Source organism: Gopherus flavomarginatus, chromosome 8, assembly GCF_025201925.1.
Source record: "Gopherus flavomarginatus isolate rGopFla2 chromosome 8, rGopFla2.mat.asm, whole genome shotgun sequence".
NCBI classification, from domain to species: Eukaryota; Metazoa; Chordata; order Testudines; family Testudinidae; genus Gopherus; species Gopherus flavomarginatus.
This window is the reverse complement of record NC_066624.1, coordinates 109,935,956-109,951,424: the sequence shown is the minus strand read 5'-3', so window position 1 is coordinate 109,951,424 and position 15,469 is coordinate 109,935,956.

The window sequence follows — 15,469 nt, the reverse complement described above, 5'->3', positions numbered from 1 at the left end:
CTGCAAAGCAGATAAATAATAATAAAAATAAACACGCCAGAGGGGCGTGGTTATGCTTGATTAATCAGCATTAATAAAGAGCTTTGGGATCCTTGCTTTGCTCTAGAAGCGCAAACCATTGCCTGCACTGACCGAACCCTCCAGCATGTCGAACCTTCATGAATTGCGAACTCATTCAAATACAAGCAGCTGCCAGAAAGCCGGGTAATTCCACTATGCCAGGGAAGTGCCAGCGAGTTGGCACAACACAGCACGTGATCTTGTACTATTAGAGCAATAGCAAATAAGTACCATTTGTTAACATGCCAACAGTTCTTTACACTGGCTGATTAAAAAATAATTACCCTCCGCTATTATCGAGCGCTCTCACAAATGAGCAGTGGGAAGCCGTTCCTGTGTGATTAGCACAGAATGTGTCTTGGTTGTTCCAATATTATTTTAATTAAGTATTTCGGTAAAAAGCTTTTTAATGTAACTCTCTTTTTATAAACATTTGGCCAGATTCTGGTCTTACTGATACTGGTGTAAAGTTGCAATAACCTCTCCACAATCAATGGAGTTACTCTGGATTTACACTGAGGTGAGACCAGAATTTGGTCCAGGTCTTCTTTCAGTGTGGGGGGTGAAGACACTACTATGCTGACAGGAGAGTTTCTCCCATCGGCATAGTTAATCCAAAAGATGGTAGCTATGGTGACGGGAGAAGCCCTCCTGTCTAGATCAGGGCTTAGGTCCGGGTCACTGCATAGCTCAGGGGTGTGGATTTTTCAAGTCTCTCAAACGTTCATTCTCTCTCGTCCTCTCCCAAGAGGGGGAGTTGTGTGTGGAATGGTTTGGTTTGGTAGGATTTGGTGTTTGGGATCCATGCTCCTCTGTGTTTATCTCAGAGAAGGCCGACTGGAGAAGCATGCCGGACCCTAGCTCCTGAAGGAGTTCATTCCACAGTCCGAGCCCAGGCCCCAAGAAAGCTCTGGGCCTTTCACAGACAAGCTTTACCCGGATGGTGGAAAGTCCCATGGTACTCAAGGAGCAAAGCTGTCACCATAGTCTTCATCCCAGAACTTTAGGCTCTTAGATACAGGCCCAGGTCTTTGATCACCGTGAAGATAAGGACTGAAGCCTGCAACTTGATTTGCTATTCTGTGAGGAGTGGAGGACAGGTCTGCTGCATAGAAGCCCTACGACGTTCTGTACTAGTTGGAGTTGCCTAAGTGCAGACACTTTCCAGACTGACTCAGAGAGGTGGCATCGAGCAATTCCAGATCTTTGGCATCTTTTAACGTTACAAACCCTGGCCATGGCCAATAATAAGTGCCAAATGCAGACCAATTTTCCTTCCCCCTCTCCCCTCCCATCTCCTCTTGCATGTGTTTAAATCATGGGACTTGCAGACCTCTTCCCTCGTTAGTTTCACTTATCTATTGTTTGCCAGAGAATTAACTCTGCTCAAAAATTTTAAGATCCTCGAGGGTGTCAAACTGCTGCATCTCCATAGAAGTCCATGAAGCTACACCGGCATATACTAGCTGAGCATCTGGCCACGCTGATTCCAGTGGAATTATGCCTATTTATACCAGCTGGGAGTTTCACCCCATTGGCCTCATGGGTGCTACACCAATTTACAACAGGTGAGGATCTTTCCCATAAATTTCCCTTGATTCCTGGATCCTTTCTTTTCAGCCAGGAGTTCTTTCTTCACTTTATTTCCATTTGAAAGAAACAGGCAACAAATGCAATTGACAGGCCAGATCCTGATGTCCTTACTCAGCTCTGGCTGCTTAGAGGACAGCATGGCTTGCAGGCTTCCTTGCTTCGGTGAGCCTGGGGCCTGGATTAGACTCTAAATCATGAGACTGAGGTTTCACAGGTTTGAAATCCTCAGCCAGGCCTGTGTCTCCTCTCTCCACATGGCTGCCTTCTGCCCCAGCTCTCCAGAGTTTACCAGGGGAATGGGTGCCAATTGTGGTTGGATCACACCACAATCTTTAATTAAAGATTAATCTTTGATTCCTGGAGACTCCAGGACAATCCTGGAGGGTTGGCAAACTGTGGAGGCATAGATCCAAGCCACTGCAAACAGTGGCCCTCTGCTGAGAATGAGCTAAACATTCTTGCCTGGTTCGTGTTATTTCAGCCAGTGCTGTAGTACAGTGTATCTGCTGTCTATCTATTCTTAGGTATTTATCAGAGCCCATCACCACAGTATCTGACGAGCTCACAATCTTCAATGCATTTATCTTCACAGCATGCTGTGTGGCAGGGCAGTGCTGTTATCCCCATTGTACAGGTGGGGAACTCAGGCACAGAGAGGCTAAGTGACATGGTCAAGGTCACACAGGAAGTCGGAGGCAGAGCAGGAAGTTGAGCCCATTGGCAGCATTTTTGGGAAAGATTCACAATCGAGATCCCTCAGTGAGTCTTTTAATTTGTTACTACCAGAGATTACGTGCCTTTTTTTTTAACTAAATAAGAATTTTTGCAAGAGAATTTCCATTTTCATCAATTTTTTTTGGATTTAGGTTAAAAAAAACCCCTGTAAACCCCCAAAACAACAAAAAAAAATCAGTTTTCAAACCCTAGAACAACTTCCAGTTTGGGGGTGGTCTGCTTTTCAGGGAAATAAACTATACTTCCCAATCAACTCTAGCTACTAAAGACAATTTAATGGCCCAGCACTGGTTGCTCAGATACCAACATGAGGAGAATAGTACAGAGGCCTAGAAAAATAGATTAGATTAGACTAGACTGAACACATGCTGCTGAAAAATTGCTACCTTTCCCCAAGTGAGGTCTTGACCACTTTTGGTGATTAAAGACCCAGTTTTTCTATCCCAAGGGTGAGATGTTAACCCCAATGTCCTGGACAAATACCGGATTGGGTAGCTTCATTCTGCCTCCTTGTCCTTGGCAGTTTCGGATGTTTCCAGTCTATTAGCCTCCTCTCTCTGTGCTAAGTGGTCGTGTGTCTTATATTACTGCTGTGCTCCAGCCCAGAGGTGGCTGCTTTCCAGAATGAGCATGGCAAATGCTGTATATATCTTTTGGCAAAGTGCTTTGGTGTCCCTCTAGCTGAAGGATGCTATATCAGTGTACAGAATTATTAGTACTATGCTATCTCCCCGAGAAAGTCAACCTAGCAATTTCCAAAATGATTTCTTTAATGCTGCAATTCTTCCTTTCTGTTTTGACCAAAGTAATGTCATTTCATTTGCAGTGGGTGGCCCAGGGAGCATGAAAAGGGCCTGTGCTAGTGCTTTCCTGTCTCCAATTTAAGACCAGGTGTATCTCATCTTCTGCTGCCTTAACCTCTCCCGGAGACTTCAGCATGGTTGCAGACAGTGCAAATTGCTAGAACAGTCGCTCATTTTTCTACCCTGGATGAAAATTTCATGGTCTGTTAGTTTCCTGTAGCTGCTGCCTTTTTTGGTTTTGTTTTTTGTTGTTGTTGTTGCTACTCTGTTTAAATGCTGCTAGCACAGAGAGCGGCCAGGTTAGCCAGGTAGTGCTCACACATCCTTCCGGGATGACATGGAAATGGTGTTAGTGATTCAATAAGCAGAACTCTTCCCATTAGTTTATATGGGACCAATGCTGGAGCTTGATCGCGGGCGGTGCTGTATTGCCGGACAAGCCCATCTCTCTCATGAAATGTAAATCCACGGAGATTAAAACTCCCTTGACTTCTTCTCCCCCAACAGGAAGGAGTTAATCCCCATTCCCTGATTACATTCTATCCTGCCTTGCTAGATGTTCCCGCAGCTAGAGTTTTGGGATCCTATGCAAATATCAAGTCATCTTCTTACCTTAGCACGGCGCTGAGAGTGACACCCAGAAAGACCCTGATACAGGCACATCAGCCCCAAACTCAGATAAACTCACCCTCTGTTTGCTTCTGCTTCCAGTTCAAACATGCCATCGCTTTAGAAACCCTCCATGGCCTGCCCTACCCTCTGGATCCCGGCTGACGTTCCCAACTCCCCTCCTTGCAGGGAAATGGACCAGATGATCTTACAGACCTGACCCCATCTCAGCCTTCTAGGATTCCTTGTGCCTGGCACTCAGCTTCCCCTGGCCTCCTCCCTTCATATCACCTGACACTCAGCCTTCTCCTCTGCAGCTTTACAGCTATCAATGACAGGGGCCCCCAGTAAACAAGGGATTAACTCCAGTTTGGCTTACCCCTCCTGTAGTGAGCGACAACTCACCAGCAGTCACCAGCGCAGCGCCTCCTGCTGGTTGTCTTGGGAATTAGCTCTTGTCCAGCCCAGAGCCCCCTCTGCAGGCCATTGTCTCACCTGCCCTAGGGCCCCCGTGTCCCTCCTGGATCCCGGTGCCCCTTACCCTGGGGTTCTGCCCACTGCAGTACCCCCACACGCTGGGTCTTCCCTCCCAAGGGAACCCCCAACTCTCTATATCCACCTTGCCTCAGTGGCTACTGCCAGTCGTCATCTGCTTCCACAATCAGCCCAGCTTGGCTGCTTTTTAACCCCCGTTTTCCAGGAGTGGGGCAGCTGCCCCACTACACCTCCCTTCTCACAGATGCTCAGGGGAAGGACCCTGCTTTGACTGTGTAAGAGACAGAGAGGAGATGCTGCCTCTGGAAAGGGTGGACTTCACACCCAGCATCACAGGGCAGAGCTGAACCCCCAGCAGGGGAGTCATTTCCCTTGAGGAGAAGCCCCGGCTGACTGTAGAGGTGTATTTTTCTGCCACATTCTGGGTCTGAGTGTGGAGCTGCAGCACAGAGGGAAGAGGGTAAAGATGGTCTAAGCCATCTGGCTTCCAGATTCTGGTTGCTCCAAGGGCTGAAATAGGGTTGCCAATTTTGGTTGGACGTATTCCTGAAAGTTTCATCACATGACGTAAAATTTAATGAAAGATTCGTCTTTTATTCCTGGAGACTCCAGGACAATTGTTAGGCTAGAGATATTCAGGCCTGCCTGTAAAGGCCTAGACTTTAAGAATTTAGGTATATGTTTATCACTTAGCTAGTTATAGAGGTACAAAACCAGAATCAAAATCACCGTCTGCCTGTGTATGGGCCTTCTCTCACTAGGATAGTCTGAGGCCACGTTCTTAGACTAAGGCCTTTGGCTAAGCAGCAGAGGCAGCCATACACTGGGAAGCAAACGGTCACATCCTCACATTCCAAATTAGTCTCATTGAAATAAGGTGCTATTGGGCTGTTAGGAATACAATCTTGTCCTGATAATATCTATCACCTCCAGAGAAAGGGAAGTGCCTAGAAGATTTAAAGGAAACTTAGTTTGGTAGCATCCTGTCTGGCAAGAACTCACTTCTCAATAGCTGGGGTGTGAAATCCTCATTTCTTTGTTGTTCTATCACTTCACTATTGTTTGTCTGTATAATCTCTGTCTGGTTCTGTGATTGTTTCTGTCTGCTGTATAATTAATTCTGTTGGGTGTAAACCAATTAAGGTGGTGGGATATAATTGGTTAGATAATCATGTTACAATATCGGCAAAGAGTTCCGTGTCACCTTATAAACTAACAGACGTATTGGAACATAAGCTTTTGTGGGTTGAATCTGATGAAGTGGGTATTCACCCACGAAAGCTCACACTCCAATATGTGTTAGTCTATAAGGTGCCATAGAACTTTTTGCCACTTTTACAGATCCAGACTAACATGGCTACCCCTCTGATACATGTTACAATATGTTAGGATTGGTTAGTTAAATTTCAGTAAAATGATTGGTTAAGGTACAGCTAAGTGGAACTCAAGTTTTACTATATAATTTGCAGTCAGTCAGGAAGTAAGTGTGGGGGAAATGGGAACAGGGACTGGGGTGGGGCAATTGCAATCATGTTTCGCTGGGGAGGGGAATGGGAACAGGGACACAGGCAAGGCTCTGTGGTGTCAGAGCTGGGAAGTGGGACATGGAGGAAGGAAACTAGAATCATTACTTGCTGGAAGTTCAGCCCAATAAACACTGAATTGTTTGCACCTTCGGACTTTGGGTATTGCTGCTCCCTGTTCATGCGAGAAGGACCAGGGAAGTGAGCGGAAGAAGGAATAAGACCCTAACAACAATCCTGGAAGGTTGGAATAACACCCGCCACAAGCTAGAGAAGCCTCTGCCTGCTCTTTTGCAGCACCCTGGCCTGGGCTGCCTATGGGCAGCCGTGCAGCCCAGAATACCTGCAGCACCATGCCCCATGGGTCTGCTCCATCCCTCCCCTACCATGCCCTCTATCCTGGGACTGTGAGGGGAGCAGCAGCAGCTATATTCTACCCAGGGGAAATTCTCCTTTATGGCAACTGAGTGGTGCACAATGGGAGAGAAAATCTGTCCTTTATTCTTTAACCATCTGGGGAAAAAATCTATTCAAGGGGACATTGTGGTTGTGTTGCATTAAAGTAGATTCAGAAGCTCCAGGGGGCGGGGACCAGAGCTGGTTTCTGAGGATTAAATCATGTGTGTGAGAGATGTGGCCAGGACTTCGCTCAGGAAAACCAACATAAACACTGGGAGTCAAGGGGCTGGCAGCTTTTCTTGTATTATCTCATTCTGCAAGCAGCCCCTGGAAGTTGGAAACTGATGTGATAAATGCCTCACATGCCTCAAATGCTGGCACTTGCTTGGAATTTTCTCTCTCTGGCTCAGACAGTTGCATCTTTAAGAATCACCAGGACAATATGCATGTTAGCAAAATGCAAGGAAAAAGATTCTGCATAGCTAAAATACAAAGAAACTGTCTTCCTAGGTATTATCGATTCCGTTTTGCTCACTTTGCTATTGCATACGTCAACACTTCTCTTTCAAACAGAAGGAGCCACACGAGCACTGGAAGGAAGAAGAGAAAAGATTATTGAAAACGTGAGGGTCAGAGAAACATCCAACTGCAGGGGATGCATTGAAAAGATAAATGAAGATGCTTTTGTTAACAAATCTGTCTGCCCAAGACTAGGCGACATAGCAGGCAGAGATACTTGCATGAGCTTTGATAACAATGGGAATAAAGAATGTGGACAGATACTCACCTGGTGTAATTCAGAACAGCTGCATTGACCACTCTGGAGCTATGCCAATTTACACCAGCTCAGGGGATGGATCTGTAACTTGTCTCCAAGATGGCCCTTTGCAGGCAGACTCACAGGCCTTTAGGGAGAGCAGCTGCAGTTCATTACTGTCACCCTAGGGCAACGAGAAAAGAGATGAGAGACTCTCAGAGGGAGAAGGGTGATAAAGGTACTGAGAGAGGGGAAGCAAAGGGTAAATCAGTCGCTCTTCTGTAAATGCAACCAAACTTTTCAGCTGAAGAGAGAGCATGTGACTATCTGCATCCAAATAACCCTTGCCAAAAATGGACAGCTAGGGAACAGCTAGGTTGTGGTGATTCAGAAATTCATAGATTCCAGGACCAGAGAGAAGCACTATGATCCACCAATCTGACACAGGGCCAGAGGACTTCACTGGGTTAATTCCTGTTTGAGCTAGAGTATCTCTCTTGAGGAAACAGCCAGTTTTGTTTTAAAGATTTCTAGTGATGGAGAATCCACCACAGCCTTTAGTAAATTGTTCGAATGGCTAATTACTCTCATTGTTAAAAATGTGCACTTTACTTCTAGTCTGAATTTGTTTAGCTTTCACTTCCAATTACTAGATCGTGTTGTACCTTTGTCTGCTAGACTAATGAGCCCATTCTCAAAGTTTTGTTCCCCAGGCAGGAACTTATAAAATGTGATTATGTCACTCTGTCACCTTCTTATTGTTCAAATAACCAGACTGAACTCCTGCAGTCTATCACTACAACGTGTTCTCTAATCTTTTAGAAGATGGCTCTTCTCTGAACTCTCTCCAGTTCTGGTATTGGGGACACCAGAACTGGACACAGGATTCCAGCTGCAGTCACACCAGTGCCAAATACAGAGATTAAATAACCTCCCTGCTCCTACCCGGGATTCCCCTGTTTATGCGTCCAAAGATCACATTAGCCCTTTTGGCCATACTGGCACCTTATGCTCAGCTGATTAACCATGACCACCACGACCACCAAAGTTTTTCAGAGTCACTGCTTCCCGGGATAGAGTCCCTATTCTGTAAGTGTGTCCTACGTTCTGGACGTATACATTTACATTTGGCCATATTAAAAACACAGATTGATTGCTTGCCCCCAGGTTACCAAGTGACCCAGATCGCTTTGTTCCAGTCACCTGTCCTCTTGATTATTTATCACTCTCCCAATCTTTGTGTCATCTGCAAGCTTTATCAATGATGATTTTATGTTTTCCTCCAAGTCATTGATAAAAATGATAAATAGTGTAGGGCCAAGAACTTATCCCTGCAGGGCCCTATTAGAAACACACCTGTGGAGTGATGATTCCCCATCTACAGTTATGTTTGGAGATCTGTCTGTTAGCCAGTTTAGAATCAACTGAATGTGTGCCATGTTAATTGTATATTGTTCTAGTTTCTTTATCAAATTGCCATGTGGTACCAAGTCAAATGCCTTACAGAGGTCTAAGTATATTGCAGCAACACCATTACCTTCATCAACCAAACTTATAATCACATCAAAGAAAGATATCAAGTTAGTTTTTTAGGATCTATTTTCCATAAACTCATGTTGATTGGCATTAATTATATTACCATTCTTTAATTCTTTATTAATGGAGTCTCATATCAACAGTTCCATTATTTTGCCCAGGATCAGTGTCAGTTTTATGGACCTGTAATTACCCAGGTCATCCCATTTAGCTGTTTAAAATATGATTATTATTTATTACCACCTGGATCATGCCTAGGAACCTAGTCATGGACCAGGACCCAATGTGCTTTGCGCTGTACAAACACAGAACAAAAAGATGGTACCTGCCCCAAAGATCTTTTAGTCTAAGTATAAGACAGGAGAGTCAGGCTTTCTTCCAGCTCTCTGCATCTTCCCCAGTGTTCCAATAGTTACTGAAAATTGATCCAGAGAGCTCCTTGGCCACCTCCTTTAAAACTCTTGGATGCAAGTTATCTGGACCTGCTGCTTTTAAAATGTCCAGCTTTAGTAGCTGCTATTTAACATCCTCCTCAGCACTTGCTTATGTAAAGCAGGAGTTTTCAAACTATTTACTACATTCAGAGATTTTAATGGCAACAGAGACCATTATGTTCATCCAGTCTGATCTTCTGCATGGCACAGGTCAGAGGACTGGACTTAGTGTTTCCTCCACCTTGCCCATAATTTCTGGTTTCATAGCAGGCACCACATCTTGCTGGCAAGATTGTCTCATGCGCATATCTCCCCTAGGAAGTGATTGCCTAGATTCCACCTCCCCTCCCATTCGCAGTCAAGTAGCCTCCAGGTGAAAACAACAGCAACGGCTCTTTTGGAAAAGGAATATTAAGTTTCAAATATATTTTTATATCCTTTTAATCTGATTTAGCAGCCAGGGACCAAAAAGGAGGAGCCAAGACGAGGGGACTGGGAAGCTCCCTGCAGACTACCCACAAGGGAGTGTTTGCTGGACCAGTGTCTGAGAGCAGCTGCCGTATGCAACAGAATCTCCACTGAACACCTGAATTTCGCAAACGACGCCCAATCTGAACATTCACCCACTTGGAAGAATTCGAAATCTGACTCCAAACTCATGCCCACCTCTGATATAATGAACTAATGATCGATTCAAAGTCTTTCCCCGCTCAAATAGGAAGGCTTTTGTCAATAACCACATGCTCGGCCTTTGGGATGCCGGGGAGGGATCCAGTGTGGATAAAATAAGAACAGAGCTAACGTTTGGCCCTACACTGGAAACAAACTGACTGCTCCTATGCTCAGAAAGGGTAGATCACGATTTCTTTTTAGCAATCATTTCCCAATTTTGTGCCCCGCTTTATTTCCTGGTTCCGGAGGTGAGGACTGGCCTGCCATAGCCAGAGGGTGAGGGAAAGAACCATTTGCAGCTTCTTTCCAGCCCAAACAGCAGCAGAAAGTGATCAGTCATCTCAGAACGCGACACCTATGTGCGTTACAATTCGGTTTTTCGCAGTCAGGTTTGTCCAGCGGCGGTGATGCTCAGATCACCACTCTGACTGGGGCTTAGCTGAGTCTCCAAGAGTTTTGAGAGAATGTGGCCTAACCGGCGATACAAGCTCAGGGTGGGGAGCTTGGGCTCCTGTGCTCTACTCCTCAATCTGCTCCCGACGCCCTGTACGGTGTCACTGCATCTCTCTGCCCCTCAGTTTCCCCACCTCGTTGTGATGCTTAATCACAGCTGAAAGGCGGTGGCGGAAGCACAAAGGATTGCAATGACTGGTTTACACTTTCTCAATGGAAAATCTGCAGGGAAAGGACCATTTCTAAACATGACCTTGCAGGTCTCCATCTCTCTCAGATTTTAAATACAGGCAATAAAGTCTACAGCACTTTGACCCAATTAACTGAAAACTCGGGAGCTGTACCAGGGTGGCCGTTAGTGGCTACAAGCCAGGGAATATCAAGAGAGGTGCTGCTCATTGTCCAAACCACCTGCCTGATTGGAACATTGTCCCTTCCGTTACTCCACTGTCCCAATGCCCATAAATTTGACTACTCCTCCCTCCCTGCTTTACAGCTTTATCTCTGTGCGGTCTAGGCAGGAGAGCTGCCTGCCGAAAGGGAGCAGTCTTAGCATGCTGCCTTCATTCATTCCCCTGAAAGCCTCCAAACCCACAGGGCCCCATTTCCGCTTGTGCAGGTAGCGATCAATCCATGGGCTGCCGTTCGATACCGTGACGTGAGACACGTCTGCGGGACTCGTTAGCATTGCTGAAAATAGCACCGTCCCTGGCACAGATTGGGTCACGCGGCTGATTATTCCGAACCCATCGGAGCTGCTATTCAGTCGCTAATTGTTGACACTGGTTATTGATGAGCAATTCTATACAAATCTTTAATGGCTGCCTGGAAAATCATTGCCCCTTTCTATGAGCTGCCATGGACCCACAGCATCACAGAAATGAAGGGCTGTTCAAAGGAAATGAATGCAGAAAATTCCATCTGAATCGGAGAGGAGGAATGAGGCTCTTGCTTGAGACAGGAAGGGGTATTTTAGCAGTTGATAGACCTGACTGGCTAGCGTAAGTATGGCTGCCCTCTACTGGACAGAATCAGAACTGCTTACCTGTGTGTCATAGCCCCTCCATTCGTGGCGGAGATTCTCCATTGGTTCAATTACTAAAGGTCCCTGCTCTTTGATTTCAGTTCTACCCTTGCTGCAGCTGTGATATTCTGATCTTCTATTGCCTGTGACACAGTAACAACCACAAAGAAGTGATTTGTTACAACACATATAAATTCCCATCCGCTCACCATGCTTTCAAAGGTTTTCAAGGCAGGTGGGTTTGTTAAAGTGAGAAGCTAAAATGGAAAAATAAATCTTACTCCCAGCTGTGGCACAGCCAATGCTCTGTATTTACAGCTGCCTGCCTCTGTGTCAGTGTATTGATTTGCTCCAAGCATGAGCAAAGCGTCACTTCTGTCCTAATTGAGTGCTTTGCTGCGATAGCCACTTTGAGCAAAGATGGGAACTCTGAGTACATTGTCCTGCAGAAAGGAGTTCCAGTTTGGATGCTGGAGGCCAGAGTACAGAGTGTGACTGAACTGCTGATGTACACAGAAGCATTAGATTCATTTAATGACTCCTTCTGAGCTGTGCTCTGTGCATGCAACTCCCATGGGAACAAGCCAAGGGAAATCAAAAGAGCATGGGTGATTTCTCTGGAGAATGGATCATGGGATCAGGCCCTCCAGGAGGCTCATAGAAGCAGAGAGTCATTGGCTAAAACTAAGCAAAGGAAAACTGAGGATGGACATCAGGAAAAGTTTCCTAAGAGTGCAACCTACCAGACTGTGACAGGGTCCCGGTGAGCCAGCAAGCCAATACACCAGCAATTAAAGCTCTCGTTAAAGTTTAGTCTTTACTCAGGGGTGGCTTAGTTGAGGGCACAAGGAAAAATCCTAGACAACAGCAAAGCAAGTTAGAACACTGGATAACACCACCTCCCCCAGGGCCTCTCTCTTCAACCAGCCGGGAGGAAAGAAAACAGTATTCTATATCCTTCATAGCCCCATGCCAGATGAGCAAGGAATCCGATAATCCCTTATGTGCTGGAATGAAAGGATCCCTGTTCCTCCCTGTTCCACTCCCGTAGGAGACGGCAGAAGCACAGGTAGAATGGGACCCGTCTGGTAGTAGCTAGGTCAGATGGGCTGCGTAACCCACAAGGTTTTTTTTCCATGATTCGTTTCTATGATGCTCACAATACAACTGCAGCTTTGACTGAAATGTTGGGCATGGAAATGATGCTGGCAGTGTAGAAAAATCAAAGTGAAGAGGAAGTCCTTTCATAACCCGAAAGACTAATCTGAACGAGCTTCTCCTGCAGATTCCAGTCCTCCTGCGTTATCTGAGCTTTATGCAAATGAGCCCCAGCTTGCAAGCTAGCAAATGGGTGTAGAGGGGAAATCAGCAAGTCCAAACATTGAGCAGGCTGCCAAGCCATCATGGTGACAGGAATCCCTAGGTCAGATCAGACAAGGATAGACAGATGTCTAGATTAGATAAACAACAATTATTAATTATTATTATTTATTTGTATTGCTGTAGTGTGCAGGAGCCCTAGTCTGCTATTATTAATTAATTAATTATTATTATTATTAGATGCTCTTGTGCCTTATGATACACGAGACAAGCCAAGTGTTTCCCCTCCATCTGTCTTGTGCCATGTTCTTTGGTCCATTGTGCTCTATTCCATAACAGCAGCATCTTACTCAATGGTTTTCCTATACACCATCGGTTGTCTCCTCCTTTCTGTCTTCTACCAAGTGGTATCGAGTCAAGGGCTCTTCTGGGAATATGGTATTTTGACATCAGTATAACATGCTGATCAAGTGTCTGATCAACAGGCATATCAAGTGGGGTCCACCAGGGCTGGATCTGACTTTTTTGCCGCCCTAAGCAAAAAAAAAGGGGGAGGGGCAGAGTGGCAAAGCAGGGGGTGGTGAAAACAAATAAAAAACATGGCACGGCTGGAGCGGCAAAGTGGGGAGGGGAACACAGCACGGCTGGAGTGGCAAAGCGGAGATGGGAACACAGCAAGGCTGGAATGGCAAAGCGGGGAGGGGAACACAGCACGGCTGGAGTGGCAAAGCGGGGGGGGAACATGGCATGGCTGGAGCAGCAAAGCGGGGTGCGGGGAAACACGGCACGGCTGGAGTGGCAAAGCGGCGGGGGGAACATGGCATGGCTGGAGTGGCAAAGCGGGGGGGGGGGAAACAAAACAAAAAATCCTACAGGGCGGCCGGAGCCAGGATGCAGGGGGACTCCCTGTGCTGCAGATGCAGAGTGCACGGCCGGTATGGTGGAGGGGAGAGAGCCGGGGGGAAGAGAGAGAAGGAGGGTGGCCAGCGCTTCAGCGGGGCGCTTGCCATGCAGTCCCAACCGCCCCGCCGCGCCGCCTGCCGGGAGGGCTCCGCTCCGGTTGGCAGGGAGGGAAGGACGCGGGCTGCCCTGCAGAGTTTGCTGCAGGGCACTCTCCTCCTCCACCCTAGGATTGGCCGGAATGCCGCCCCGTAGAATCTGCCACCCCAAGCACGAGCTTGCTCAGCTAGTGCCTGGAGCCAGCTCTGGGTCCCACAGGGATCGGTCCTGGGTCCGGTTCTGTTCAATGATTTGGATAATGGAATAGAGAGGACACTTATAAAGTTTGTGGACAATACCAAGCTGGGAGGGGTTGCAAGTGCTCTGGAGGACAGGATTAAAATTCAAAATGATCTGGACAAACTGGAGAAATGGTCTGAAGTAAATAGGATGAAATTCAATAAGGACAAATGCAAAATAGTCCACTTAGGAAGGAACAATCAAAATGAGAACTGACTGCCTAGGAGGGAGTACGGCGGAAAGGGATCTGGGGGTCAGAGTGGATCACAAGCTAAATATGAGTGAACAGTGTAACACTGTTCCAAAAAGCAAACATCATTCTGGGCTGTTTTAGCAGAAGTGTTGTAAGCAAGACACGAGAAGTAATTCTTCTGCTTTACTCCGAGCTGATTAGGTCTCAACTGAAGTTTTGTGTCCAGTTCTGGACGCCACATTTCAGGAATGATGTGGACAAATTGGAGAGAGTCCAGAGGAGAGCAACAAAAATGATTCAAGGTCTAGAAAACATGACCTATGAGGGAAGATTGAAAAAATTGTGTTTGTTTAATCTGGAGAAGAGAAGACTGAGAAGAGATATGATGATAGTTTACAAGTACATAAAAGGTTGTTATAAGGAGGAGGGAGAAAAATTGCTCTTCTTAACCTCTGAGGATGGGACAAGAAGCAATGGGCTTAAATTGCAGCAAGGGCGGTTTAGGTTGGACATTAGGAAAAACTTCCTGTCAGGGTGGTTAAGCACTTGAATAAATCGCCTATGAAGGTTGTGGAAACTTTGTCATTAGAGAAACACCTGCTTGGATGGTCTAGATAATACTTAGTCCTGCCATGAGTGCAGGGGACTGGACTCAATGACCTGTCAAGGTCCTTTCCAGTCCTACACGTCAATGATTCTGTGCCCAAATCACTTCAGTCCATTGCTTCTATAGTCTGTTAGCCAGTCCCTTTGTGCTAGGCGCTGTACGAACACAGAACAAAAAGACAGTCCCTGCCCCAAACAGTCCCTGCCCTTGTCAAGTATAAGACAAGAGACAACAGAGGGATACAGGCAGATGGGCAGGACAAGGAAACAATACTGGTCATCATGATGAGCAGTGGTATCAGCACACTAGCCGCATAACCATTGTCAAGTGTTTTTGTGGGCATCACGGCAAAGCAGAGTTTTGAGGAGGCTTTGAAGAGAATAATGAGATGGCTTTGAGGGGCCACATTTGAGGAAACATGAAGGCATGCAAACGATGGGGGCTGGGATGACGAGCTGCTCAGAGACGGGAGTTGACTTCTCGCTAGCAAGTGAGAGATGATGGGTCCGGTGGGGATAGGTCATGAAGAACCTGGAAAGTGCAGACAAGCAGCTTATGTTTGATGGGATAGAGAAGGAGGAGCCAGGCTTGGGATGCAAAGAGAGGGGTGACACCATCAAAAAGACAGGCTAAGACGATGATCTTTGCAGAAGAGTTCTGAATGGATACAAGTGGGGCAAGGCAGCATTTGTCAAGGCCAGACAGACGGACGTTTCAGTAATAGAAACATGAGATGATGAGGGTTTTAGCGGCGTGGATGGACAGCTGTCCGTCAAAATAGCACCCTGGAACCCCCACTGCTGTGATCCAATGATGGTATGTTTGGGACAAAGCATGCCCTTGTGGGGTATCATTTTAACAGTCTTGGGCCCATTGAACATGACTGTCCTGTTGGATTGCATGTACAATCATTGTATATGAAGTTATGGAGCATTGCTGTAGGTTTGTTACTAAAATATGTGGTAAGTGGGATATGCCCACAGCCTGCCTTTCAGTGGCCAGCAAGGAACTAACACA